Source organism: Rhinolophus sinicus, linkage group LG04 (assembly GCF_036562045.2).
Source record: "Rhinolophus sinicus isolate RSC01 linkage group LG04, ASM3656204v1, whole genome shotgun sequence".
In the NCBI taxonomy this organism is placed as follows: Eukaryota; Metazoa; Chordata; class Mammalia; order Chiroptera; family Rhinolophidae; genus Rhinolophus; species Rhinolophus sinicus.
Window position 1 is genome coordinate 78,190,847 of NC_133754.1, and position 27,071 is coordinate 78,217,917.

General features: G+C 35.3%; 1 protein-coding gene across 18 annotated transcripts in view; it reads right to left on the reverse strand.

The window, feature by feature from the left end:
• TENM3 (teneurin transmembrane protein 3) overlaps positions 1–27,071 on the reverse strand; it is a 2,352,866-nt gene that overhangs the window by 292,865 nt on the left and 2,032,930 nt on the right. For 3 of the 18 annotated variants that reach the window (XM_074329886.1, XM_074329885.1, XM_074329883.1), the window contains exon 1: positions 23,657–23,810. The exons of 14 other annotated variants lie outside the window; for them this stretch is intronic. The gene's annotated coding sequence lies outside the window, so the exon portion shown is untranslated. Of the gene's footprint in view, positions 1–23,321; positions 23,476–23,656; positions 23,811–27,071 lie in introns of those variants that run through there. One more of the 18 variants, XM_074329884.1, reaches the window with a different exon arrangement.

Genomic DNA, 27,071 nt, shown 5'->3' on the forward strand with positions numbered 1-27,071 from the left:
TTTAGTTGTGCTGCCGTAGCTGCCTCAGTATCCTGAATCAATTCAAAACTCTTACCTTTCATGGTCATTTTGAGTTTGGTGCCAGATGTCTTATGGTGCCAGATCCTGTGAATAAGGTGGACGAGGACACAACGTAAGGTTTTTATTAGACAGAAATTGCCGTAACAGAAGTTATGTGTGACATGCAGCCTTTCCGTTGTGATCACAAAATATGGTGAATGCTGCTGCCAAGTGCCATCCAATGGAAAGGCAGGGATTTTCAATACAGGAAGCTGCGTGTGACAAGTTTCAACTTGTTTGGTGCAGTCGCGTGTGAGCTATGGTTGAAAGAAGGTGTGTTTTAAAGTGTGCCGTAAATCATCCTCCATCATGACAATGCTCCATGTCACACATCACTTCTGGTATACAGCAATTCTTGTCAAATAAAAACATTACGGTGTGTCCTCATCCACCTTATTCACTGGATCTGGCACCATAAGACTTCTGGCTCTTCCCCAAAGTCAAAATGATTCAGGACATGGAGGCAGCCACAACAACACAACTCAGGAAAGAGGACTTCCAGAACTGCTTCAAAAGTGGCAAGTACGATGGCACGTGTTCAAAGCGATGGGGAGTAATTTGAGGGAGATTAATGGTAATGTGTCTTTTACTGTAATCATTTTTTTTAAAATTTATACATTCACTGTGTTGTTTGATCACACCTTGTAATTGCACTAAAATAAAATACTCTAGGGAAAGTGGAATGAAAATACAAGTTTCAAAGAGAGCATAAAATACTGTAAAATATCCTATCATCAGTGTTTTACTTATAAATAAATGATGGTGAGCATAAAATTACTAGGACATTTATTACTTATTATTATTAATAGACATTAAAATTTTGATATAGCAGCTTTATGCAAAATGTCAGTATGTGTCATAAATTGAAAATTAACCTTTTGAAACTATTTTTTACTTGTGATGAAAAGCATTAGATTTCAACTAAAAAATACATGAGGGAGATTTCGTTTGTCAAAATTCTTTTTAGGAGAAATAAGCAAAAAACTTGAAGAGCCACGTTAAAAATGCGAAGAAAATTTCAAATCCTTAAAAAAAAATAACATTCAAACCACATTAACTAATTTAAATGAATTAAGCCTAGAAAAATAAAATCTGCAGTCACACTGTACACAGAATACTGATCTAAAAAATACCCACACATGCAATAGGGATAAAGCTGTATTTGAAAAAAATATAACACAGAGACTTACTTTTAGTCTAATCAAAAAAAAATATAGAAAACCCCAAATACAGAAACTTCAGGATAAGAAAAAGGCAGTTACATTTAGGCAGAATAATATCAAAAGTTCAAGGTATTAGAAAGAATGGAAAACTAGGTTATAGCCTCTACTCTATAATTTACCCACAAAGCAAAAATCTCTTGATATTTCTAAAATTAAAAAGTCCATTCAAGAAATCCATACCTCCTTCCACTTGGGTGTCTAGTATTGAAATGAACTACTCTTTAACTTTTGGAGAAAGTTTAATTGGAAATAGTGATAGAGAAGGAGAGTCCAGAGAAATGTATTTCATTAAAATGAAAATGAAATGACTATCTTAATCATGTCTGGTTACAATAATGATTTAATGAGGTTTTAAAATAAAAATGGACTTTGGAATATAATTTTTAAGAAAATGAGCAAATAAGATATGATACACTGTGATATCATAAAAAATGATCTATTCATCTATGATTACCTCAATTACATTTTTCTTTATTAGGAAGTACTTATATTTATAAACAACCTACTTAATTTATAATAATAGACATGTATAAGTAACAATATATTTATTTTATATATATTTGTAAAAAATCATCATATAGATACAATATACAGTGGCATATTTACTCTGCTAACAGTGGAAGGCCATTTTAATATATTTTTCAATAAGCTGAATGTTCTTGCATTAGCCCTATTACAGTCAAGTTTTTATTATACTGAGGATAATTAAGCATGCTTTAGATTATTTTTATTTTCTTCCCCCCGGCTGTCCAGCACTTGGTCATTTCACCACTCATTAAAATTTCCACAAGAAAATGGCCAAGGAAACAAATGCACATAAAATTTAGGCCAGTATAATTTTATTCTTATTGAAAGATATGGTAAATTCTGTTACCAGAGGATTTCCATATGATAAAAACAATACCAATCTTCATTTAAATCTATTAAAATATTGTTCCAAATCTAACCCTGCAATCATCTTAATCAAATGAAAAAGTTTCAGTGCCGAGTAACTCAATGTATTCCAATTTACCTGGGGAGTTTTGCTTTGAGGCTACTTCCCTAATGACTTGCAAGCTCCAGAAAGTCTCAGAGCTGACACATTCCAATGGCCAAGTGTTTTGAGAGCCTCCTGCGTAATATTAATAGATACATACACACCAGTGCAAATTCCTAATGGGAAACTCTAGCTTGGTGATTGCAGAAGCTCCAAAGCATGGTCCTTACCAATGCATTTTATTTGCACTTCTGGCCAGGATTAACCAAGGGTCCTTTCAATTCTTAGGACCCCTTTTCCGCCTTTTAGCAGCCATTGAAGTTTGTGCACCCTTTCCTTTCCCCATTTTGAAATTATATAAATCGTATTCCATCGTTTAGTGTAGGAAGTGGTAGGTTGCAGTCCAGATATTTAGCGAAAGGAGCTGTGTTACTGGCTTCAGAACTGAGAATGAATATTATACTATTGTTCTTGTTATTCTATGGGTGAAACAGGGTTTTGTGGATTACGCTGGCAAACTATGGTATTGTGAGTAAACACTTTTTGAGTTCTAAGCAAACTTAAAAAATATACATAATTGGGGTTTCCTTTATTTGTTAGCTTTAAATAGTTTTTGATCGAATTTACAACACAGCATTTACATATTATCCTCACTATTTAATAAACAACTCACCTAGGAAGTGAGTATAGCCAGATAAATGACTTTAGGGGCCCAGCATGAAACTTGTTCCTATAGTATATAAAAAAAAAAACCTCCGTACTTTTTAATGACGACCTTACCCAAGGGATAAATCAGTATTCATGGCCACTTGAGATTCTTTCCAACTCTACGATTCTATTACTTATTTCTAAAAATGGCCCAGTCCCAGCTGGATATTTTGTAATTAAAAAATTCAAATTTATAGGAACTCTTCCAAATGTCTTGGGATATCTGACACAACAGAAGGAAAAACATTATTAAAATCACTCCTTTATATTTATGTTATAAAGCAGGAATTTACACATATTACACAGACTAGAAAGAGAGCGATTTTATTTTCTCTAAGGCAGATGCCATGATTTTAACAAAATATTGGTCCAATAGAGAGACTTCTAGGTAGGAATCCAGAACTGACTTCTAGTTCTCTTTCTAATACCTACCTACCTATGTCCACAAATCTCTTAAATTCTCTAGGTCTTAATTCCTAATGATCTTGATAAGTCCTTCATTATCTAAAGTTATATAACTCTTTTGAACTTTACCATGTGAAATTTGAATTATGTAAACTGAAAATGTGGCAATTAAGGCATTACTTTTATTTTAATATTGTAAAATATTGAAATTGGGGCATATGGTAGCAGAGCTTAATACTAAACAAAACAGAGACATAAATTGGCTTTTATAAAGAGTTCATTTATGCAGAAACTCAGATGTTTATTATCAGTATTCAAGAAAAAAAATTACTTATTAGAAATATGCTTCCATTGGAGATTTGCACAAATAAACATAAGCTTTTAAAAATTAGCTGTTGACCCTTCTGGCTAACTACCTACGGAAAAGAAATCCTCAAATCATCTCATTATCACTGATTCGCTGATCTTTGTTTTAAATTACTTATTTTAGACATCAATATTGAGGTGTGTGTTTTGTTTTGTTTTACCTCAAAGTAATTGGCCAGTAGTTCAAAACATAGATAAATTAGTGACAATTATTACCAGAAACAAAGAAGATAAAATGTTAATAGGCTAATTAAAACACACACACACACACACACACACACACACAATTTTTTTGTATGTTTGTTTTCAATTTACTTCAAGGCTCCTGGGAAATAATTACAGAACTTGTGGGTACAAAGCCTAATGGAATACTAAAGGGGGACCTACTAAAATTAATATGTCAAGTTGGGTTATTTATTCCTAAACAAATCAACATAACTGAAAAAGTAGTTCATAAAAAAGGAATGTTTTATTTTCACCATCAGGAAAAGTTCCGTGCAGGTGTAGACAAAGAACACAGCTCTCTGGTCTGTCATAATGTGCACTCAAAAAGAGGGATGCTTTGTTTCAGTTTAAATAAAAGTACAACAGAAGAATTGCAGAGCTGAAAAAAACTCTGAGATCTTCTATTCCAAACGAATTATTTTGAAAGGTCTTTTCAGTCATTATTTAAGATTTTGCTATCCAACTCAAGTTCGCTAGTTGGCAGCAGAGAACAGATTAGACCCATATCTCGAACATCCAGCGCAGTACATCTTGTCCTTACACAACACTGCCCCATGGAAAGCAGAAATTTGAACCATTGTCAGATATACCGGGAATCCTAATTCTATAGGAAAACAAGTTAACAAAGTAACTTTTTCAAACATTATTAAATGTATTGGTGTGACATTTGTTAATTATATAGGTTTCAAGTGCACCAGTCTATAATACATCATCTGTATATTGCATTGAGTGTTCAGCACCCAAAGTCAAGTCTCCTTCCATCACCATATATTTGACCTCCTTTTCCCTTTTCTACCTCCCCTCCACCCCCATTTCCGTCTGGTAACCACCATACTGCTGTCTTGTATGTATGAGGTTTTGTTTGTCTTGTTTGTTCACTTGTTGCTTTCAGTTTTATATCCCAAATGAGTGAAATCACATGGTTCTTGATGTTTTTTTCTGTCTGGCTTATTTCTTAGCATGACATTCTCAAGATCCATCCATGTTGTTCAAATGACAGTTTCATCTTTTCTGATGGCTGAATAATATTCCATTGTAAATGTGTACCATATCTTCTTTAACCAATCATCTATCCAAGGGCACTTCAGTTGTTTCCATATTTTGGGCACAGTAAATAATGCTGTAATGAACATTGATGTACATATGTCTTTACAGATAAATGCTTTCAGATTTTGGGGTCGATACCCAGAAGAGGGGTTGCTGGGTCATAGAATAATTTTATTCTTAATTTTTTGAGGAAACTCCATATTGTTTTCCATAGTGGCTGTTCCAATATACATTCCTACTAGCAGTGTATGAGGGCTTCTTTTTCTCTACAACCTCTCCAACGCTTGTTATTTCTTGTCTTATTGATAACAGTCATTCTAACAGTTGAACAAAGTAACATTTGTAAAGGAAGTGTGAGAAACTAGGTATTTAATGAATAAGTGGTGGTGAAACAGTTTTATGTCTTGTATTTGTTGCCACTGAGCTTAAAACATTTTTGAACTGGCAAACATTTTCTAATAAAATGTAGTATTAATATTATCAGGAATTTAAGTTTTATAGGTCACATCATCACCACTCCTCTTCCTCCTGTGCAACCTAAGGAATCACAGAGAGCAGTGTCTTGGGTCTCTCTGCCTTCCTTAGAGAGCAGTGTACTTCAAGTTCACTTCACGTGAAAACGATAAAGATTTGCACAACATAGGAAGTAAACTGAGGAACAGAGGTGAGGACATAGCACCCAACCCAAATTCTCTCAGGCCATTCATTTTAAAAATATTCTGTACAGAAAAACACTCTGCAGTGAGCTTCAGCTATACACTTTCATATAGTAATAAAATATACCTGTTTTAGAAGATCTGTCAAATATTTGTTTGAAATTCATAATAGTTAATTAAAATCAATTATAATTGTGAATTGTATATAAATTAGACAGGAAAAGGTTTGTAATTTAAAATATATCTCCCTCTCCCAACCAGCTCCTGGACTAACGTGAAGATGTGAGCAAATCACACCCTGGGACAAACGTACCCCAGAAACATGGAGGTTGAGATGCCCACTTTCTTCACGTAGTAAAAATAGTCACCAGTTGAAGAAAAAGCTGACTGATTATTGAAGGACATAAGTGGATATTCTCTTAGTCTGAATGAGAAATCTCAGTAAATGATCCTCACCTATAAACACTGCAAAATATCTGACTGGTACAATTAAATTTCATTTATGTACTCTCCTTCTGGAAGGGCTGACCCAAAACAGAATTATAAGCCAGATACTATACACTACCCTGAAAGAGTCTTTCCCACATCTGATTAATCCATAGCTGCCCTCCCTCAGGAGAGGATCTCATCCATTACTCCTTGGGAATGTAACACTTTAGACTTCGGTATATCATTTATTGTCTTGAAAGAGGATGACCTCTTAAAATTCTTGACCTAGATATCTATTCATTCTCACGGAGAAATATTTCATGTGTTTATTAAAATATAGTTTGTGTTTAAAAAACTATTTTCTAGTATGTATGGATATTTCAATTTGGAAACTTAAACTGAAAGCCAAGGGTAATTTTTTGAATAAACTGCAAATAAGCTTTGTTGATAATCATGAAATTTACCTATCATATCACTTACTTTCTTCATTAAAAAATAGTTTATACGTTTAAGATTTCTAGGGAAATTGAGAGGCAGCAGACCATACGCAAATAAAGTCTAATAACTTCTGACTACCGTATACTCTATGGTGCTCAATACCTGTAGTATGGCAGTCTCAATAGTTTGTTTCTGTTTAGTTTTTCAAATTCTAAACATAAAAAAGAAGTATAAAAACTAAATTTTAATTTCCCCTATGACTGAATAGCAAACACTCAAAATTCTATGGCTCTTTCTGGAATTTGCCATAATGTGAGAATCAGGAGAAAAAGAAGCATACTTCAGTTGTGGCAGACAAAATGTCTTTAAAAGAACAGAAGTATGAAGGTATAAAGACTCAATTCTAACTTATTTAAACCCACTAAGGAATTGGAAAACAAAAAACAGGACAACAAAGAAAATCATTTTATTACCTTCTTTTTCTATGCTACTTCCTTTTCCTCTGTATTGGGTTGAATAGTTGTCTCTCCAAAATTCATGTCCACCTAGAACCTCAGAATGTGACCTGATATGGAAATGAGGGCTCTGGAGGTGTAACTATCGTCAGTAAGTTAAGATGAGCACAGACAGGATTAAGATGGGCCCTAAATCCAATGACTGGTGTCCTTATAGGATGAATAATTAGATGAGAAGAGGATGGACAGAGACAGAGAGAGAAGACCGCCATGTGAAGATGAAGGTACAGACTGGAGAGATGCCAAGTACAAACCAAAGAATGCCTGGACCACCAGAAGCTGGAAGAGGCAAAGACAGACGCTTCCCTTGAGCCTTCAGAGGAAGCATGGTCCTGCTGAAGCCTTGATTTTAGACTTGTAGCCTCCGAAATTGTGGGAGAATAGATTCCTGTTGTTTTAAGCCACCCAACTAGTAGTAATTTGTCATAGTAGTCGTAGGGAAGTGTACATCCTCAAACGCCTAAGGAAACAGGCAATGAAGAACTACATAATTCTTGGGCCAGTATAGTGTTTTGTTTCATTTTGTTTTCATCTATTCTTTGGTGATTTACATTAAAACTTGAACTAAGCTATCAGCCTAACAGCCTGGTACTATTACTCAAAATAGTGTTGCATTTTGGTTTCAACCTTCAATAATGATTTAGCTTTCTCTATGTTTAGTAAAATTTGATATAGAAATGAGACCTGGATCTACTTTTGGCCTCTAATATAACAAACAGGACAAAACATTCTCAATAAAAATGTAAACATCAAAAAAAATAATTATTTCTATTAGAACTGGTCGATATTTATTAAATTGTTGTAAGCACTATAGTGTTATAAGAACTATTTATAAGAACTATTGTTTTACTTACTTTTTTACTATATTATATACTTATTAGTGACCTTACATTAATAAAGCACTGATGTCAAATACATAGTAGGACTCAATAAATATTTATTAAATTAAATAGAATATTCTAGAGTGTACTATTTTTATAAACAGCTTGGGAGAATGATTTCCAATTCCTTAAGATTTTGACAAAAGTATTTTAGTGTTTTATTTTAGCAATTTGTATAAAACCACTACAAACATTTGTTTTACTACACTTAAGCTCTTTCCTTAAGGCTTCATTTAAAGTTATTAGAAAATAACTGTAATGGGTTATGTAAATATTTTCCTCACCTCTCCTAAGAGTTGCCCTTCTCTGACTCACCCCCCAAAAAACAGCAATGGCATTAGCACAGAAACTCTGTCTCTAAAATATGCCAAAGGACCTTCAAAGACTAAAACCTAGTTAATTCAGGGAGCAAACATTAAAAGAATAAACACACTTAGGGAGGTAATATTGAGCACTGGGGGAGGAGGGGAAGCACATTCAAATGCTTCAAATTCAACAGACAAAAACCACAAATACATTCATGTTATGTACTTGGGTATAAAATGGTATTAAATGGTTCCGAGGTACTATGGTTATAAGGTAAAAACATGTGCAATACACGATTATGATTCTCTCATAGAATCTATCTGAAAGCATATCTTTCCCTGAAATCATCTTTCTGTGGCATGAAAAGCCTTAAAACTTTTTATTCTGTAATTTTATAACTTTTTAAAATTAGTTTCAGGTGTACAAAACAATATAATAGTTAGACATGTATCATTTATATCCCTCACACAGTGATAGCCCCCGCCCTCCATCTACTACCCCTCTGACATTGCACGCAGCCGTTACATCTTCACTGTCTCTATTCCTAATGCTGTACTCCACTTCTTGTAAATATATATATAAAATTATAGTTGACATTCATTACTGTTCAGCTTCAGCTTCAGGTGTATAGTGCAGTGATCAGGCATCTACACCATCGCTGAAGTTAATTTTATAACTTTTAAAGTTCTAAAGCAACACCATGTAGAATTACACACTACTGGCATGCTCAGCAGAAGCCTGGTTCATATTTTAGTATTTTTAATTCATTCTGAGATTAAATGAATTGGAAAATTTTCTCTAAAAAGTTTTAAATCACAAAAGTTACAGTGATATCAGGATTACTTTGAATCATAGATGAATATTTTATATTTTTAGGAAACTCATTATCTCATGAATACAGTATTTCCAGCTTTTATCCCTTCAACTGTGAGGGAAACATCTGTAAATTTAAAGGTTAATGATTCACTGACAATTATACATGTTTATAAAATGTGGGAATTTCTTGGTCTATTTAAGAACATTTATTCCTTAATATTTTATTAATCATAGTAAGAGCCTCTGTTACACTTAATGAATACCACTTTTTTTTCTGGGAAAGAAACTATAACAAAATACACAAATAAGAGATACTTGGACTAAAGTATTCCACCACTTGCACTCTTCTACTAAAATAAAGCAAATATATTGACAACAGATGCAATGACTAATAGTCTTACAAAGTAAAATTCAGACAATTATTAGAGGGCCATCTATAGTTTTTGCAATAAATTCATGCACTGATTCTCTTTATGTGGCATTATATTTCAAGGTGGTTTCACAGAGACCGACAAAAAACACTGGATTTTAAAAAATTTTTGCTTTTAAATTGCAAAATGATAATCTACTTATTTAAATTCACAAGACTATTAAGTCGAGAGCTAGAAAACCTTAAAATTTTCATTTCACTATTTGTTTCAACTATTACAAAAATATCAAATAAATGTTAAGTGATCCTTTTCCAACACAAGTTTAACTGTATGTTTGTAACATCTCAACAACTTGAACTAGAAGACAGACCTGAAGGTTAGGCAGTCAGTCAATAAACTTCCCTGCTGAGATAAAAGTGTCCTGAGTACAGGTGTCGTAGGAGAAGAGGGTTGCTGAAAAATAAAACAAGCAAACAAACAAAACACCAAACAGAAGACATAGTCTCTGAGCTTGGGTTTGCCATTCAAAAAAAGTGATGGAATAAATAATTTAACCAATTATATCCGTATGTGAAAGCAACATGCTAAGAGCTCAGAGAAGGCTGTAATGAGTATGTGAGGTCGTTTGCAACCATTTGCTGGAAGAAATGAGTTAAGAAGAACTCACAAGAAAAGAAGACGCTATGCTAACAGAAATGACCTATATCACAGCTGAGCAGGTCGTAGTCAAAAGAACACCACATGATCTCACTTATATGTGGAACCTAAAGAACAGAAGAAATGAGCAAACAAAACAGAAATTGACTCAGAGATACAGAGAAAAAACTGATGGTTGCTAGATGGGAGCGGGCTTGGGGGATAGGGGAGAAGCCGAAGGGATTAGAAAGTACAAATTGGTAGTCACAACAGTCACGGGGATATGAAATACAGCATGGGGAATATACTCAATAATGTTATATAGATTATGTAGGGTGCCAGATGGGTATTGGACTTACCTACGGGATCACTTCATAGACTGTGTAGATGCCTGACCACTGCACTGTGCACCTGAAGCTGATGTAGAATAATATTGAAATGTCAAATACACACACACACACACACACAGGATGCCAAAAAAAATGTATACACATTTTAAGAAAAGAAAAAAACTGCATTAAAATTGTAATACTCAATATATACTCATAACAAAAGATGAATACAGGGCAGCCAGATGGCCCAGCTGGTTAGAGCGCGAGCTCTCAACAACAAGGTTGCCATTTCAATTCCTACATGGGTTGGTGGGCTGTGCCCCCTGCAACTAAAGACTGAAAACAGAGACTGGACCTGGAGCTGAGCTACACCCTCCACAGCTAGACTGAATGACAACAACTTGGAGCTGATGGGCCCTGGAGAAACACACTGTTCCCCAATTAAAAAAAAAAAAAGATGAATACAAATCATGTTTGATTTCTGCAATTACAAGAGGTGCTCAAAGTGGTTACCATCAGCATCTAGACACTTCTGATTATGGTGAACTACTGTTTGAGCAACGTTGACCAAAGTGTCCACTTGTACAATTGTACACATTTTTTGGGGGGAACCTCTGGTATCTCTCTCTCTCTCTCTCTCTCTCTCTCTCTCTCTCTCTCTATATATATATATATATATATATATATATATATATATATACATACATACACACATATATATAATATATATATTATATATACACACACACACACACACACACACACACACAGGACGTAAAGTACAGCATAGGGAATAGAGTCAATGGTATAGTAACAGCTACATACAATGTAAGAGGGGTAGTAGACTAGGAAGGGGGTTATCACTTTGTGAGGGGTGTAAATGTCTAATTATTATGTTGTTTTGTACACCTGAAACTAATACACACACACACACACACACACACACACACCCCAAACTGGGGCTCAGCTGCAATGTTTAGTCCTGTATCTGTCAATATTAGCTTTGTAAACTCAAAAAAGTCACTTAGTCTTTTTGGATCTTGTGTGTCCTCATTCATTCAACTCAACAAGTATTAATTGAGTACCAATTGCTAGGCAGTATTCTAAGCTCTAAAGATACTAAAGTGCAGTGAAGTTCCTGCTTCTGTGAAACTTACATTGATAAACTGCAAAATATAAGAAACTTAAGAGGAAGACATGAACTGAAAATAATAGTAGGAAAAGTTGGTTTCTCTACTTCTACTATCTCCCTTTAATAATTCATCCACCAGAGAGAGATCTTCCCCAAACACATCCTATATCACTGTGTGCTATGCTAAATCCCCAGTGGAGCCCAAATGAAAACCTCAACCCTTTCATCTGAGAGGTTCAAGGTCCTCCATGCCCTGGCTTCAACCAACTTTTCTAGTCTTATCTCCCAAAATTCTCTTTCATGAACTTCATGCTCCAAGTCAGTTACTTGATTCTCAGATATACTGCACACATACCAACTTTTAAAACTTCGCTCAGGTGCTTCCCTCAGACTGGAATGACTTCTTTTTGTCACTTGTCCATAATCCTACCCTTTCTTCTATCAGGCTCAAATATTTTCTTGATATGATTTTCTGAGCAGGAGAGATAGAAAGATGGAAGTGATTCCCAAGAAAGAAAATTTGCTTTTTTTTTATTGAAGAGGAAAGTTAAAGGCAGGGAAGGTAGTGAGGAACATATAAAATATAATTGTGATTGCATTACAATAGGTAGATGCAAAACACATTTGGTTTGTAGAATTAGCACTGCATGATTACTGATTGAGTATATCCACAAATTGGAAGAAATTAGTATAAATGGACTCAAAATTATATGATTATGAGTAGGATGATAAAGAGCATTCCAGGTGGCACATAGTAGGTTATCAACAAATGCTTAGTAAATTTACTTTTTTAAATTTATGAAATGATTTTTCTTAAGAAATTAGTACATTCCTAAAGTATGCTAGAGCTAAATATTATTTATTGCATTCTAATTTTATAGACAGATAAAAAATGTGCTATAGTCATCATGACTAGGTATAACTCATTGATTACTGGGTTAAAAAATACCATCTTAAAAAAAATCAGGTTCAACACTGACAATTTCACGGAAATATATAAAATGGGTTTTATTTAAGGGAAGTAGGGGTTATGTGATAAATAGCATGTATACAACAATATTATATCATAATGGTTTGTTAATTGTAGATCTCTTGATTTAAGAGAAATAAAATATTACAGGGATAGCTAAACACCGCTACCACTCCTCCCATCTTCTCTCTCCCTCCTCTTTTTCCTTTCCTCCTGCCCTTCACAGACAACCATTCATGTGTAATTGGTGTACATCTTTTTCAGGTATAGAATTTTAGTACTTTACTGTGTACTTCAGCTTACCACCGCAAATATTTTAGCCCACAGTAAAAGCAGGCTTATTTTCATGGCTGATGGATATTCTGGCAATGTGAATCACTCTCAGACATTGACATTTCATTAGATTATGACTGAGCAAATCCTAAAAACAAAAACAAAAACGTATAACAGAATAATTCTCCTACAGAGAGCAGTCTTATATAGAATTTTATTCTTGGTGAACTTAAGAAATAGAGAAATAATTTGATGTACTGTCTCAAATTTACCTTTATTCAATTCTAAGGTCCTCTCTCCTATGGTCATGATGGTGATCCACTGTTTTATCAGAGCCTAGAACTAGTTCTCTCTGTTTCAGAGTGTTTTCATTTCCACGCTGCGGAGATGAATGAAATCTTCGAGTTCTCTCCATCCAATAAGATACTCGTTAGAGGTTAAAGTACACCCTAGGCATTTAGAGGCAGCCTTATTATTGCTAATTGAGATATTCCTGAAAACAGGAGTTAGACAAAAATTTTATAAAATAAACACAAGGAGATGTTTTTAAATGAAAAGAAACTATCAACTTTCTCCACCAATGTACTTTTAAAATCTGTAATATTTAATTCTACCCATGTTCTGCCTCAACTAAGGTGGAAAGACATTAAGTTTACAAGTCTAATGCCTAGCTCTTGAGAAACTGAGGCACTAGTGAAACTAATAGTGTTAATAAGCATTTTAATAAACCAGGTGTTCATCCTGAAAGTAAACAATTTGTTTCAATTTATGAAAAACCTGGCACCTTGAATCTCTATTCCTAACTGGAAGCATGAAAGTAAAGATCGAGTTTAGCTTTCTGTAAGAAATGTAATATGCATGACATTTAAATATACTTTAAGGAAATCAAACATATTATCATATACTCACAGTCCTTACGAGTTTTCAAAAGGCTAAGAATCATTTAAAATAAACAACTGCATATTAAAAACAACTATACAGTTTTAGTTTCTACATTTCTAAATTTCATTGTTCTGTCCATTAGGGACACCGTTTGAGTTCAGTCCTTAATCTTGACATGTGAAAGGGGCTATAATGTAATGTCACTCAACTCTTAAAAATACAAGAATTCGCTCAAATGAATATCACTGACTTCAGAGTGGCCATCTCAGGAGTTACTGTCTTTTACAGATGATACAGGCATTTCTCAATATAACATGGACATTTCTCTTTTGAAAAGGCCTCATAGAATATATTTAACTGTGGCCAATTCTCTCTGAGGACAGATCTAATTTTCTGAAATAGCCAAATGTTGGTTAGTCAAGCCTGTGAAGGAAGGTAAACAATCAAACTAGCTAAATTGGTATTGAATCACGTATGAGACATGCCTATAGAACAAGAACTATTTTTAATCTGTCTAACAAATAAACTTGTTTTCAAAGAGTGGTTTCAAAAAAATTTTGGTTAAGTTACTAAGATGGCACATGTGAATAGCAAGTAGTAATCTATCCCTGATGAGCACAACCACCTTCAATTTCAGAATCTTTAGTACAACCAAAGACCAACATAGCGAGCATACATAGTCTAGAGTACATTAACCATTTCCCTGGATGCTGGTGAGTAAGGTAACCCATTCCTCGAGTTCCTCTGGAGGAGATGCTCTCTCCTCTTACTCCTTAGGCAAGTTGAATTAACCAAAAAGCCGGCATAGAGCCCAACTCCCCCAGTCATCATCTTCACTGGCAAACAAATGCACAGAAGCAGCAGGATACGTACATAAAAATAAGCTAATCCAGTAGCTCAAAATGCAAAACTTTATACACTTTACTGTGCAGGCTTATTTTATTACCATTTTCAGTTCGATTTTTTTTCAAGAATTTTGCGTCCACTGAAGAAATTTTATAGACCCTCTACAAAAATCTTTATTGTTTTAAGCCATTGAGCTGGTTTACTTCCCGCCCCTTGGTGCTACAAATGAAAGTCAAGGGACTTTTCCAATGTCACACCAGCAGATAACAGTTTAGATGCTAATGTACTTGCTAAGCAGCAGGTCTTAGCAGACCAAAACTATAGAAAAACAAGACCAATAGATTCGCCTTGGGCACAAAGGAATAAACACAAACATAACTTATCATTTTGCCAGGTTCAATAAATACCATTTTGATGTGTTAATAGCCTTAATAATGAAGGCATTAGCCATCAATTAAATAAGCAAACCATTAAATAGGGAATAGAAGTGTCAATGAAGGCATAATCTACTAATCTTCTAATCATTGATGCTAATCATTGCTGGCTATTAATCAGGGAATGGACATTAGCCACAACATAGATGATGATTTATTATCATATTTCATTAAAAAAAAATCTAAAGAAGGTTAAAAACAAAAACAGAGTATAATACTAAACACATAATCCCTCAAAAAGTAATGTTGATAAATTAAATAATTTACCTTGAACAAATATGGAAATAGCTATAATATTCAATGGTTACAATATTTATGAAAGGTTGTATACTAGCATATTTCAATTCTACAATAGTAAAGAGAAGGTATATTTAAAGCAAAATTAGGGCTAACGTTAAAACAAAACCCAATTTGACAGTTAAACTGGAGGCAGAATTCAATAATGAAGGATATAAATTTGAGATTAGAATCAACATCCCTCTGTATTTTAGTAGCTGAATAACCGTATGCAAAACATGTAATGTCTGTAAACCTCAATTTTCTCATCTATAAAATAGGGTATAAAGATATTTACTTCAAAAACCACCTGCTACATATTAAGTGATTGAACATGTCATAATCATTGTTTTTAATGCAAAAAGTGGGCTGGAAATCAGGGGCTCTGAGGCCCAGATACTTCTGAAGGGAGGGCTGTGGTGCTCTCCTGTCATTCCCAAGGGAGACAGGAGCATGTTTTAACTATGTGCTTTACCTCTAACTAGCAACTGACCTAACTCTTCTATGCCTCAGTTTCCCCATCTTTAAAATAGACATTATAAGAATATTTAAATCCATGAGTTGTTCTGAATACAAGATGAAATGATATCTATATAAAGGGCTTAGCACAGAGACTGCATTTTCTAAATACTCAATAAATGTTAGCTATCATTAGCCGTGCTTCTCCACTTACAAAATGTGTATGGAGTCTGGATTAGGTGATCTTAAAGACTCTCTTCAGTTCTAAAAATATCTAATTCTATTCACTTTCATAGAAAAAGTTAAGAAAATTGGTGTTTAAAATTTGGTGAGTTTTTTGTTCTCAGTGAAGATGGGCAATCTTCTAGCACTCATCACCTGTAAATCTTTTGGTAGCCAAAACATTAAAAAGTGTACTAGTTCTTGCTCAAAATTAGCACCTTAGAAAACGTATCTTGCCTACTTTAGTCACTGATGTTTACCAGTTAAAAAGATTTAGAATCAAAAATATCTTGTCAATGTGTTTAAGTTTCAAATGTATCTCTGCATGCAGTTGTAGCATATTTTCTCTTACTTAAATTTAGTGTCATGATTCCTTGAACTACTGGCTTCTTTTAAAAGCTCTTAATTGTGGAAATTAACATTTTCTTCACCTAAATACCTAACATCTAATTGGAACACAGCTACTCAAAAATCTCACCTGATCAGAAATGCAAAGAAATGGAGGTATTAGGTCAAAAAGACGTCTGAGAGACCAAAACTAATAAAGCTAATAAAATTAGCTCAGAGAATAGTGTTTGCTCAGAACCTTTCTCTTCTTACCGCAATTACAGTAATAACAAAATAACCTGGGCTGTTTGATGCGAAATAGTAATCAGAAGTAGAAGTTAACAGCATAACAAGGATGCAAAATGAAAAACTTATCTTAAAAGTTATACCTGTACTTGAACTGCTCATGTAATTCAAAATGCTTATCAGTGCTACATTCAGATCACTTTCTTACCATTTAATACTTGCGTAATCTTGAATTTACTTAACATCTCTCAGTACAAATGTTTCCATCAGTAAAATAGAGAAATCTCTTCTGAAAGAAATGTTGTGAAAATAAAGAAAATGATATGTATAAAACATCTTGCATAGTTTAGGGCTCAAAAATGATAAATAATAATAGTATTATTAAGCATTGTCGTGTCCAGCCTTAGATTGGGATTACTTAGCCCTCAACAGCTCCTGAGTAAACTATTACATTGTAACACAGAACAAAGTAACTGATGCTCATGATAATCTTCTATTACCAAGAAATTAAATTTAATATACTCATTCAATAAGCTTTCAATAAACATTTATTGAACAACTATTATTTTCTCACCGTTGTGGTAAATAAGGATGAAAGACACAGTTGTAAGCAGATAGAACTTGTCCCCCTAGTGAGGGAGAGAGAACTGTAAACAAATGATTATAGTGGAACACAGTAAGTACTGTAACAGAAACGCGTACCAGGTGCTATGGAAGTGTACAAGAAGCAGCCAGCTCTGGAGCAGCTAGCTCTGCCTGGGACAATCAGGTAAGCCTTCAGAGAAGAAATGCCAGGCATGGGGGCTCATGAAAGATTTGTGAGAGGGTAAGAAGCATAAGTAGCACCAACTAAATGAAAATGTTTGAGCATAGGTACGCAGGTGGAAAGGTGTAAGCGGAAAAGAGAAATGGAGTAGAGATGGGATCATGAAGGGTCTGGTGAAACATACTTTGGAAATCGGACTTTCTCCCAAAGAACAAGATGAAGATTTCATGTAGGGATGTGCCATGCTCAGAATTATGATTCAGAATGACCACTGTGATGACAGTGTGAAGGTAAGACAGAAGGCAGGTTATAAGGCTGATGAAACGCTCTAGGTGCGAGATGAAAAGAGTCTGAACTTAGAAACAGAGGAGGGGGAGGTGAGGGAGTGGATAATTCATTTTACACATATTTCAATTACATTTGTGTTTTTTTAAATTATAAGTTCTTAAAGGACTAAATTCTTTGCGATCAAGAAAATCTGACTCTCCTGATGGAACTATTTTTGGTGATTTTGAGTTCCTCAGGTTTTAGTGTTATGTAATTCACAGCACCATGATAGGGTAATTATCTCTGATAAAGTTTGAAATAATATTTTAGGTATTTTGATAATGGACCAACTTTTTTCTTTCTTATGATAAAATTTGTACTTAGTTCTGATTAATGTGTAATAAAAAAAGAATTCAGTAAAAAATAAAGTGTAAGCTACACTCTAATCAGTAATGTTTGACAGCTTTGCCTACGAAAACAAAACTCTTATATGCAGCCCTTCACTGCTTTAACTGGAGCTTTCAAAAAGGTTAGCTCTTGTACTGTGTTTAATAAAATTCTTCCTATTATTAAACAATACTTGTTCAAATATTTAAGCAAAAATTCCATTTTAATGGAGTTGATATAAAATACATCACAAGGAAAATATTGGCCATAAAGTTAAGAAATATAAACTATAAATCTTTGGGTTTTGTTTTAACATTTTAGGGGAAGTGATTAGTCTAAACCAGCAGCAACAGAACTAGGAAAACTTGAATAACCTTCAAGTAAACATACTTAGGCACTTGTTAAAACAAACATCATTCCCACTGCAAAAATTGAGGTTGGCAAGTCTCTCCTCTTAATAGCTTAAAAACAATTTGAAAAGTAGCAGAATAGTAGCTTCTTTACAAAGAGACTAATCATCATCATTAAAAGATCCTTAAAAGCAAATACAGAATGGTGAGCCAGCCAGCCTGATTGCCTTAATTTTTAATGAAGGAATATCTCCATATATATCAACGTATGAAATAAATTTATGAAGGAAAATCTACTATCATTAAAAAGTAAATAATTTTAAATTTCATCTTCATTTTGATGACCTACAGAAGAAATAATATTTGAAAACAAAAAGAAGTAAATATGATAAAGTGGTATATAAAAATCTGTCAGTAATAAAACAAGCAGGGATGGCTGTCAGAAAATAGCCAAATGGCTTTTTCCACCTCCATCAAGGTCATTTTACAGATGATGGGCTCAATAAGATGATAATGCATTTAACCACTTTCCTTGCGTCTGACTTCCACCTCACAAATCCAAATGGCCTTGTTTAACTACCCTGGCCTTTCAGCATTTCCCTGAACAAAGATAATTAAGGAGATGTACTGCCCCCTACTATCACAGGAATTGAAAGACAAACTTTTAAGAGCACAGCCAGGTGTCTACTTTACTAATGTACAACTTTTAAGCAGGAGGTAAAACTAAATAATTATAAAAGGTTAACAATGTCAAATTTGTCATATGTGGTAATTTTGTTTTATTTACAAGGAAAAGCATAGAAAGAGTTCCAGAGTACATTTTACAGGTCTCTCTCTCTCTCTAGATAGCAGACCCTCTCTGCCTGCTGGAAATAGTTTATGACTATGGGGGAACAAAGTGCTCTGCAGAAACTAATATGAAAAAAAATTCACTGAAACTCCCACATACCATTTTAACTTGAAAAAATTTAGGTTGATATATATATAAATAGAAATACTGAAGTGTTTGCTCTACATTAGTTCTATTAGTCATTTTGATATGCTCTATAATCCATTCTGCCTTCTAAATGAATAAAACAAAATGTTTATGTGACACAGTATTTAATATCAAGAGAGGGGACTAACAATACGAGAAAAACTCTCTTTCTTTTAAATACTATAGTAGGTGGTTTCCCAAATGTATTATTTAGATGTCATGTGCCCTGAAATATCTATACTTTTCAATTATTATTCTTCCCTTGTGAAATGAATTTACCATCAGTAACATCTATACCATAAATTATTTCTGGGATTACCAAATAGGTAGCTCTTTTCACGCTATTGTAATAAAAATTAAGAGTAGGTATTTCAAAACTTAAACATGGGATTTGTAACTGAGGTAGGTTTGTAACTAAAATCAACATATAAACATCAATTTTAAAAGAACTTGTTTCTTAAATATTAAATACATATACTATTTCAAACCTGCTAAAAATAAATCAAATAATTTTTTCACATCCAATTGGGACACGTCAAAAAAAACAACAACAAACAATACATTCCTAATACCTAACATGTAAACCGAGACTTCAATTCAGGTTAAAAGGGCTGAGACATAAATGAGTAAAACAGTAACTTTTCATCTTAGACAAGACTACAACAAGAGTCATACAAATTTCACTCATTTTATATTGCCTATTATTAGAGAAATGTGTAATGCCAAACAACCCGATAAATATAATGGGAAAATATAACGAATTTCTAATGTAAAATAGCTCTCAGGAGAATTTTGCTTTAATACATGCAACGTTTGAGGCTATGGAATCACTTCATAACCAAAATCGCATTTTGGATTGATAACTTAATATCCATAAGTCTGTGCTTTCAGACTTGTCCAGATCAATGTAACATAGCAAAAGTCTTGCTAATAATCCTAATCTAAATCTTTGGGAACCCTCCTGCTCCTCTCTCCTACTCCTCTAACAGGATGATTCCCCTCATCCTTCCATTCCTTTCTCTCTGCGGGGAGGTTCCACAATCTGTATTTGTGACTGTTGTCGGATTAGCAAAGAACTAGGTCACACTGTAAGATCTAAGTCCTAAACATCTAATAGTTGTGACTTAGGTTTTTAGCCATAACTGTTTAAAAGTTCTGGTCTAATTCAGAAGGGTACAGCTTACTTTATGGTCAATAACAAAACCAAACCAAAAAACAACCCACTACTGCCCCTAATTTACTTATTTTTCTATTTTTCTCACTGTGATATATCAACCTGTGTCCTTCATAATACCAAATTCACAACATCCAAACATCTGTAAGAAAAATATCCTATTTTTCAAGTGTTTAGTGCTAAAGCACTCATATCTAAGATAAGACAGAATAATTACAGCCATACTTTAAACTATATATGCATGTATGTTACATGTAAATATACTTGCACAAAGACGGAGTAAGAAATCCATAGTAAAGCAGTAACACACCATGTTAGTGTAGAATCTAAACTTTTCTAAAATGAGGGAAAAGTTAATAAAAATGACTCATTTAGTTAAAAATTTCAAACAAATAACTGTCACTTAGCATTTACATTTGGATTACTAGAAAGGTCGTTTGTTAAAAATCTTTATTCACAATTGTTTAAAGTCTAGAAAACAAAGTAAATTATAAACATAAAGAGACTGGTGTTCCAAATCCCAATCTCTTAATTGCTGATCAGAGCTGAAAATAGATCTTTTTTTCTCCACTAATTGAATGAGTCTTTTTAAACCTTTTGAAATGCACTTTAGAAAATGCGAGAATACAGCTTAGAACAGGTTCTTTAATTTGGGTCATTTTCTGTTACTTGCAGTAGTGACGGCTGCTTAGCAACGCTGTTCTGGTGGCCCTTTTAAGGAAATGAATACCTGGAATACAGCATTTTAATCTATTTTATGGCATTAATTATCAAGATCACTGTATTTAGACAGTGCCTCCTTTGCCACTCTCCTATTTATGAAAGAAAGGCGTCCCGTGATAAATTGAATGTATTACTTCAGATGACAGAAGATCCTGTACACCTCCTTACCAAGTTAAAAAAAAAAAATGTAAGGACATTAAAAAGTAACTGTAAATAGAGGCCACAGAAAGGGTTAGTTTAAATGTTTAGACAAGGATCTTACACTGAAAATCGGTGTTCAGACATCTGTAAGAGTCCATGTTAAGTCGCTTTTCTTTCACTAAATCTTTGAGGAGAATTAAATTCTATTATGCCACACACAAGGCCACTGATATCTAAGAAATGTTATGTGACACAGCCAAAATGTGGTAAGATTTTATTTGGTAAAAATTTGCTGAATATTTTAAATATTGATTTTATGAAAGAGGAGTTGCACGTGAGAAATGTTAACAAGACTATCACTGAAATAATGACCAAGTTATTCACTTCATATTTATTTTAATGTGCTCAAATGATTAACCATCAGGAAGACAAGGAAACCAGGCAAAATATGGAGCTACTCAGCATTTTTTAAAAAGAAAATCAGAGTATACTCTGTAAATATGCCCAGTCACATGTTATTAATAATCAGTACAACAGGTTTAAGAAACTGGTAATTAAAAATATTTGGGATAGTGCTATATTTTCTGATCTCAATGATCATTGTTAAAAGTACAACTAACTTTTTCTTCATAATCACACAATTCATTTTAGATTGCATTTCCTAAAGAAGGAAAGTTATGCTCTTACATATCACCATTCTTCTCTGTCTTCACAGCTAATAGAGATCAAGTGACTCCCTCTTTGTCTAGAACGTATCCTAACTTCAGTCTTTAATGGCCAATTTTTTAAAGCTTTTAAAACGTAGCCTCCAAAGACGAGAAAGGAACCAGTTAACCACCTGCAATCATATATATTTTTTAAAGTTTCAGTGTACTGATTAATGTATAATCAACATCTCTTTAAATATACTTTATACTTGATTTTAAATGTCATCTAATTGTGTAAATCACAGTATAAAATGGAATAACACCAAAATTTCTCAAGTGTTTTAACCTCTTAAAACAGATGGGCTCTGCTTGGGATTTTGGAGTTTTGAACACTAGAGTTGTATTTTAATGCCTGGGAATCACTGAAAAAAAGCAAAATGTGTGGCACAGACTGTGTATGCGGCACTAAAATATTCTCCTCATGAGAGGGAGGGCTTAATAAGTTAGCTGTATTTCTAAAATGCCTTCTCTGGATAGTTTCAATCTTTTCTTAAGGACTACTTTAACAATTAGCACACAGAGGTCTCTGGATGGCTCTCTGAAACATTTTAAACCAGAGAACAAAAGGTTTATTTAAAAAATGAAAACCTTGGCTTGTCCAACTCCAGACGTGAATCTGCTTTCAATTACTGAAAGTATTTCCACTTCAGTGGAAGGGGATCAAATCTTCAACTACACCATCTTAAGGCACTGAAGTTGATTATATTAGGCTTTCAGAAGACAGAATGACTTTGTGACACAGGCACATATATTTTGTACATATCATTTATGAGATATTCCAGAGAGATAGAGACGCCAGCAGAGGAGAGGGAGGAAATGGGACTTCTCATTCTGAGATTGCCACAGATCTTTGTTTTATTTTATTAAAACACACATAAATGGTAAAATTATTTTTACTTTAACAGATCGTGTACAAGTTTTTCCAAATCAGTCCCAACTATTTTCCACAGGACTAACCTGCATGGATGCACGCGGCAAAGTTGGATTTCTTTTACAGATTGCTCAATAAAACCTGACAAAAATCACACACTAAGTATTTCGCAGGAGAAAAACTCATTTAATTAGCAAGATTATTTTGTAACTTTTCCCCCCATTAAGCAATTAGTATGACACATTTTAATTAATGGAACCAAAGAGCTGATTAATTTCAGCTCAATGCAGGTTTTTAACCGTAGCAGATGTAAAGTATCGAAAATCACAATTGCTAAGATTTGCTCCCAACGAATTCAACAAGACACATCGCAAAAGTCACAGAATGCAGGAAAAGACAGCTTTACCTCCTGGATTAGGGCTGTATACTACTACTAAAGAAAAAAAAAAATCCACTAATTAAAAATACCGGGAACAAAAGACTCCATTCAGCCCGCGGCTACCTGCATCACTCCGAGTGACCGAGAAAGTTCAGCCAGTATCGCTTCTAAATCCTTAAATCTGGCCCCTCAGGGGTTAAGACGCCACCTCATTTCAGATGCTAATGTTGCCTCTGCACCGATTCTAACCGGCGCGGAGCCTCCTCCCATTCCGACAGCACCACGGAGAACCGCCGGGCGGCCGCCGCCACCGGCACCGCCACCGCAGCCACAGCCACCACCGCCACCGCCACCGCCGTCCCCGATCGCGAGCGAGCGACCCGGACTCCGCGAGGAGCCGCGCGGGGAGCCGCGCTCCGCCCGCCCGCCCAGGCCGCGGCCCCGCCGCGCTCACCCACCTTGCCGCGGCGCGCCCTCGCTGTGGCCGTGCGGAGCCGAGCCCGGCGCTGCCAAGTTGCCTCGGTCTGCAGCGTATCATGTTACAGCGCCGGGCTCGGGGCTCCGGCTGCGGGCGGCAGCCAGACATGATAGGCTGAGGCTCCTCTGTTTACACCCGGCCGCGGAGGGGGCGGCGGCGGCGCTTAACCCCTTCGCGCCGGGCCGCCGCCGCCCCGCCAGCCTTGCGCCCCGCTGCCCCTGCTCCAGGCCGCGGCACTGGGACCCCTCCTTACACACACACACCCCCCCCACACACGCGCATTGTGACCCCTCCTTACACACACACACACACACACACACACACACACACACACACCCCCGCGCGCGCGCGCCGGGGCATTTTAACAGCTATGCCCCAAACGAAGAGTGTGAAAACTGCACCAGAAACTCGTTACAGACATGCTTTTAAAGACCCTGATAGGAGGTATTACACACATACACACACACACACGCACACACACGCAGGCACACACACCGTAAAACATCAATATCTTCTAATGTGGTTTTTCAGGTTGCTGTAGGTTTTCAAAATAGATTTTCTCTGTAAGCACTACTTTCCTGTGCTCACAAAAGAACCTCTTTCCCAGCACGTGAATGAATTCGACCCCCGATCTGCCACCATTCATGCATCGCACAGCTGAGATGTTTACTTAAACCAAACCAGAGAGGTGGCCATAGCCCCTGGTTTGAGCCAAACCAAGTCCACGAGCTCGCGGGACACGCTGCTTGGGAAGCGTGCGGCGGGAGGGGTCGCTGACCCCAATCCTGAAGTCCCGCGCGGCGGGGCGGGCGGTGTGTGTGCGCGCGCGTGTGTGCGTGTGTGTGTGTGTGTGTCGCTTGTGCACACATCTGGGATCGGCTCAGCCCCGATCGCCCTCCGCCTGGGCTGCAAGGCCCCCCACTTTAGTCGGGCCCGGGGCCGACCAGACCGTGGCGGGATCAGCTTTACGTCCCCCTTGTCCTCGCTGCAATTTCAAACCTCCGTCAACTCTAAGGAGAGAGCCAGGCCCGCACTCCGCCACCCCCCTGGAGGCGAGAAGGTCCCTGGGGTTGAGGCATGTGGTCAAATGGTCTGAGCTAAGTCGAAATAATGTGTGCCAAGGTTTGGACAACTCCGATATGCAAGAGTTAATGTGGTGTTCTTTACTTTTAAATACAAGTAAAAAAGTAAAAGCTTTACTTTTAAATAAAAGATACTTCAAGATCGCGACACTTAAATTATTATATAAAAATTGTCATTTTTGTCCCCTCTAGATCCACTTTTATCATTATTTTGCATTGCCTCCAGGCCAACGTCCCTTCTTGCTTTAATTTCTCTTTTTTTCTGGGACATTCGATCCCCTTCAGCTTCTTCCTCCATTAATTGAATGTTCGCAAATCTTTAGATTTCACCAGTGTTTTCTTCCAATTCCTAGAAACCCCTCAAGTATTTGTATAAATAAATAAACAAGAAACACTGTACATCACAATACTGATATTAATCAGCGTATCTTTATATCATTAGCTGTCATTCCACATTTGAACTATCATCTAAATATAGGCTTACAACAAACGAAAAATTTAATACTTTAAAAAAGGATTAATTAGTGTTCTCCCTTTATCAATAAGATCAGCTGAAGACTGTACTTTCCTCATTCCCAATTCAAAACAGTAAATTTCTTTTTCCTCTTCAGCATACTACCTTTACCTTGAATTTTGTCTCTTTTTACATCTAATGCTACAGTTACATGAATATAGCTCATCTACCTCTTGGTGGATACTTTACCTTCTCAATTTTCATTACCATCTAACACGTCCATCATCAAACAGAAATACCTGATATTACTACTCAGTGTTTAAGCAAAGTCTCTACACCTTAGTGTTTTTTGTTTTTGTTTTTTTGTTTTAGTTAATAACAATGGCTCTTTGAAAATTATAACTCACAAACACATATGATTACCATAACCCTAGTGTCTATTCTTCCCTGAATGATCAATATATTCATTCTTTAATTAGGGTATTATTAAGATATCATAGAAATTATTTAAACATTCCATTGACACAGTCTAAATTTCAAAGTTATTTCAGGGTTTTGAAACTCTCTTTAGTAAAACTGGGTCAAAAAAATAGAACAATAGATAATCTGTGAGGCACCAAAAGACTTCTAAGTTCTTAAGCAAATATCTTCCTAAATCATAATAGTTTGAAAAGGATCATTTAACGGATCATTGTGATGTGTGTGACTCTTGTAGGGACGGGGTTGCCTAAAGTAGTTGTAAATAAACACCACGTAACTATTCCGTCCAGATTATGAAAATGTTTAACTGGAATTTTAGAAGAATTACATAAGTAAAACATTGCAGTTAGAAGTTGCCAGGACCTGGGGGCTCGTCTATACTTCAGATACGTACCCCTGATTTTTGATGACACAGTTAGCACATCTAAATTTGGACGAAAACATTAGAAGACAGAAAGATGAACACTCTAATAGAAGAATGAAAGATTCAACATCTTAAATCACTGTTTGGGTCAAGATGAACCTCTCAGCAAGACTGGTATTTGGCATGCTCATTTCCCTAGACAAATGCTATGTAAATTGGTCACTGATTGATAGCATTTATTAAAATTCCAATTTAAAATGCTAATTAAGCAATGCCCATCTATAAATATCAGATACAGGTTAGGTAAATTTTTATATTAGATTATATTGGAATATTCCACATGTCTATCTAGTTCTTTTCTGAATACAAGACTAATTATTTTCAAATTGGACAAAGACAGTATCCCTTGAGAATAATCAAGGGCTTACTTTGAACACAGCTGAGTAGCAGCAGCAGCCATGGGGAGGAAGAAAGAGAGACGTAGTTTTAAAATTTCTACCGCCAAATAGTAAAGGATGGTTTCCACATATATTTGCCCAAGAAAAGACACCAGGTTTTGTGGCCAAACCCATCCATACATTAAACCACTGCCATCTTTTAAATATAGGAATCCACTAAAGAGTTCTACAAAGACATACATATAATAATAAGGCACAATTTAAACTTCTATACTATAGTTTGCCATACTGACAATGTAAACAATAATTAGCTTCATGGGTAATGCCTTCTATAACTTAAGCATTTCTTGTCTAAGATCTGCAGAATTCCCCGCAGTTCTGTGAGCAGACGCCATCAAATATGTTGAAGTATGTGGCTATTTTATGTTGTGAATAAATAACCACATGGCATCATACTTGTGCTATTAAATGAATTTTACTTATAACTGAATTCAGTTCTTTAGGCATAAAAGCCTAATGACTGTACACCACAATGAAGAGTTTTAAAAATGCATGAACCAAACCAAATCACAGCAAATTGTATTTTTAAAAAAAGGGTGTTCACGAATAAGCTGTTA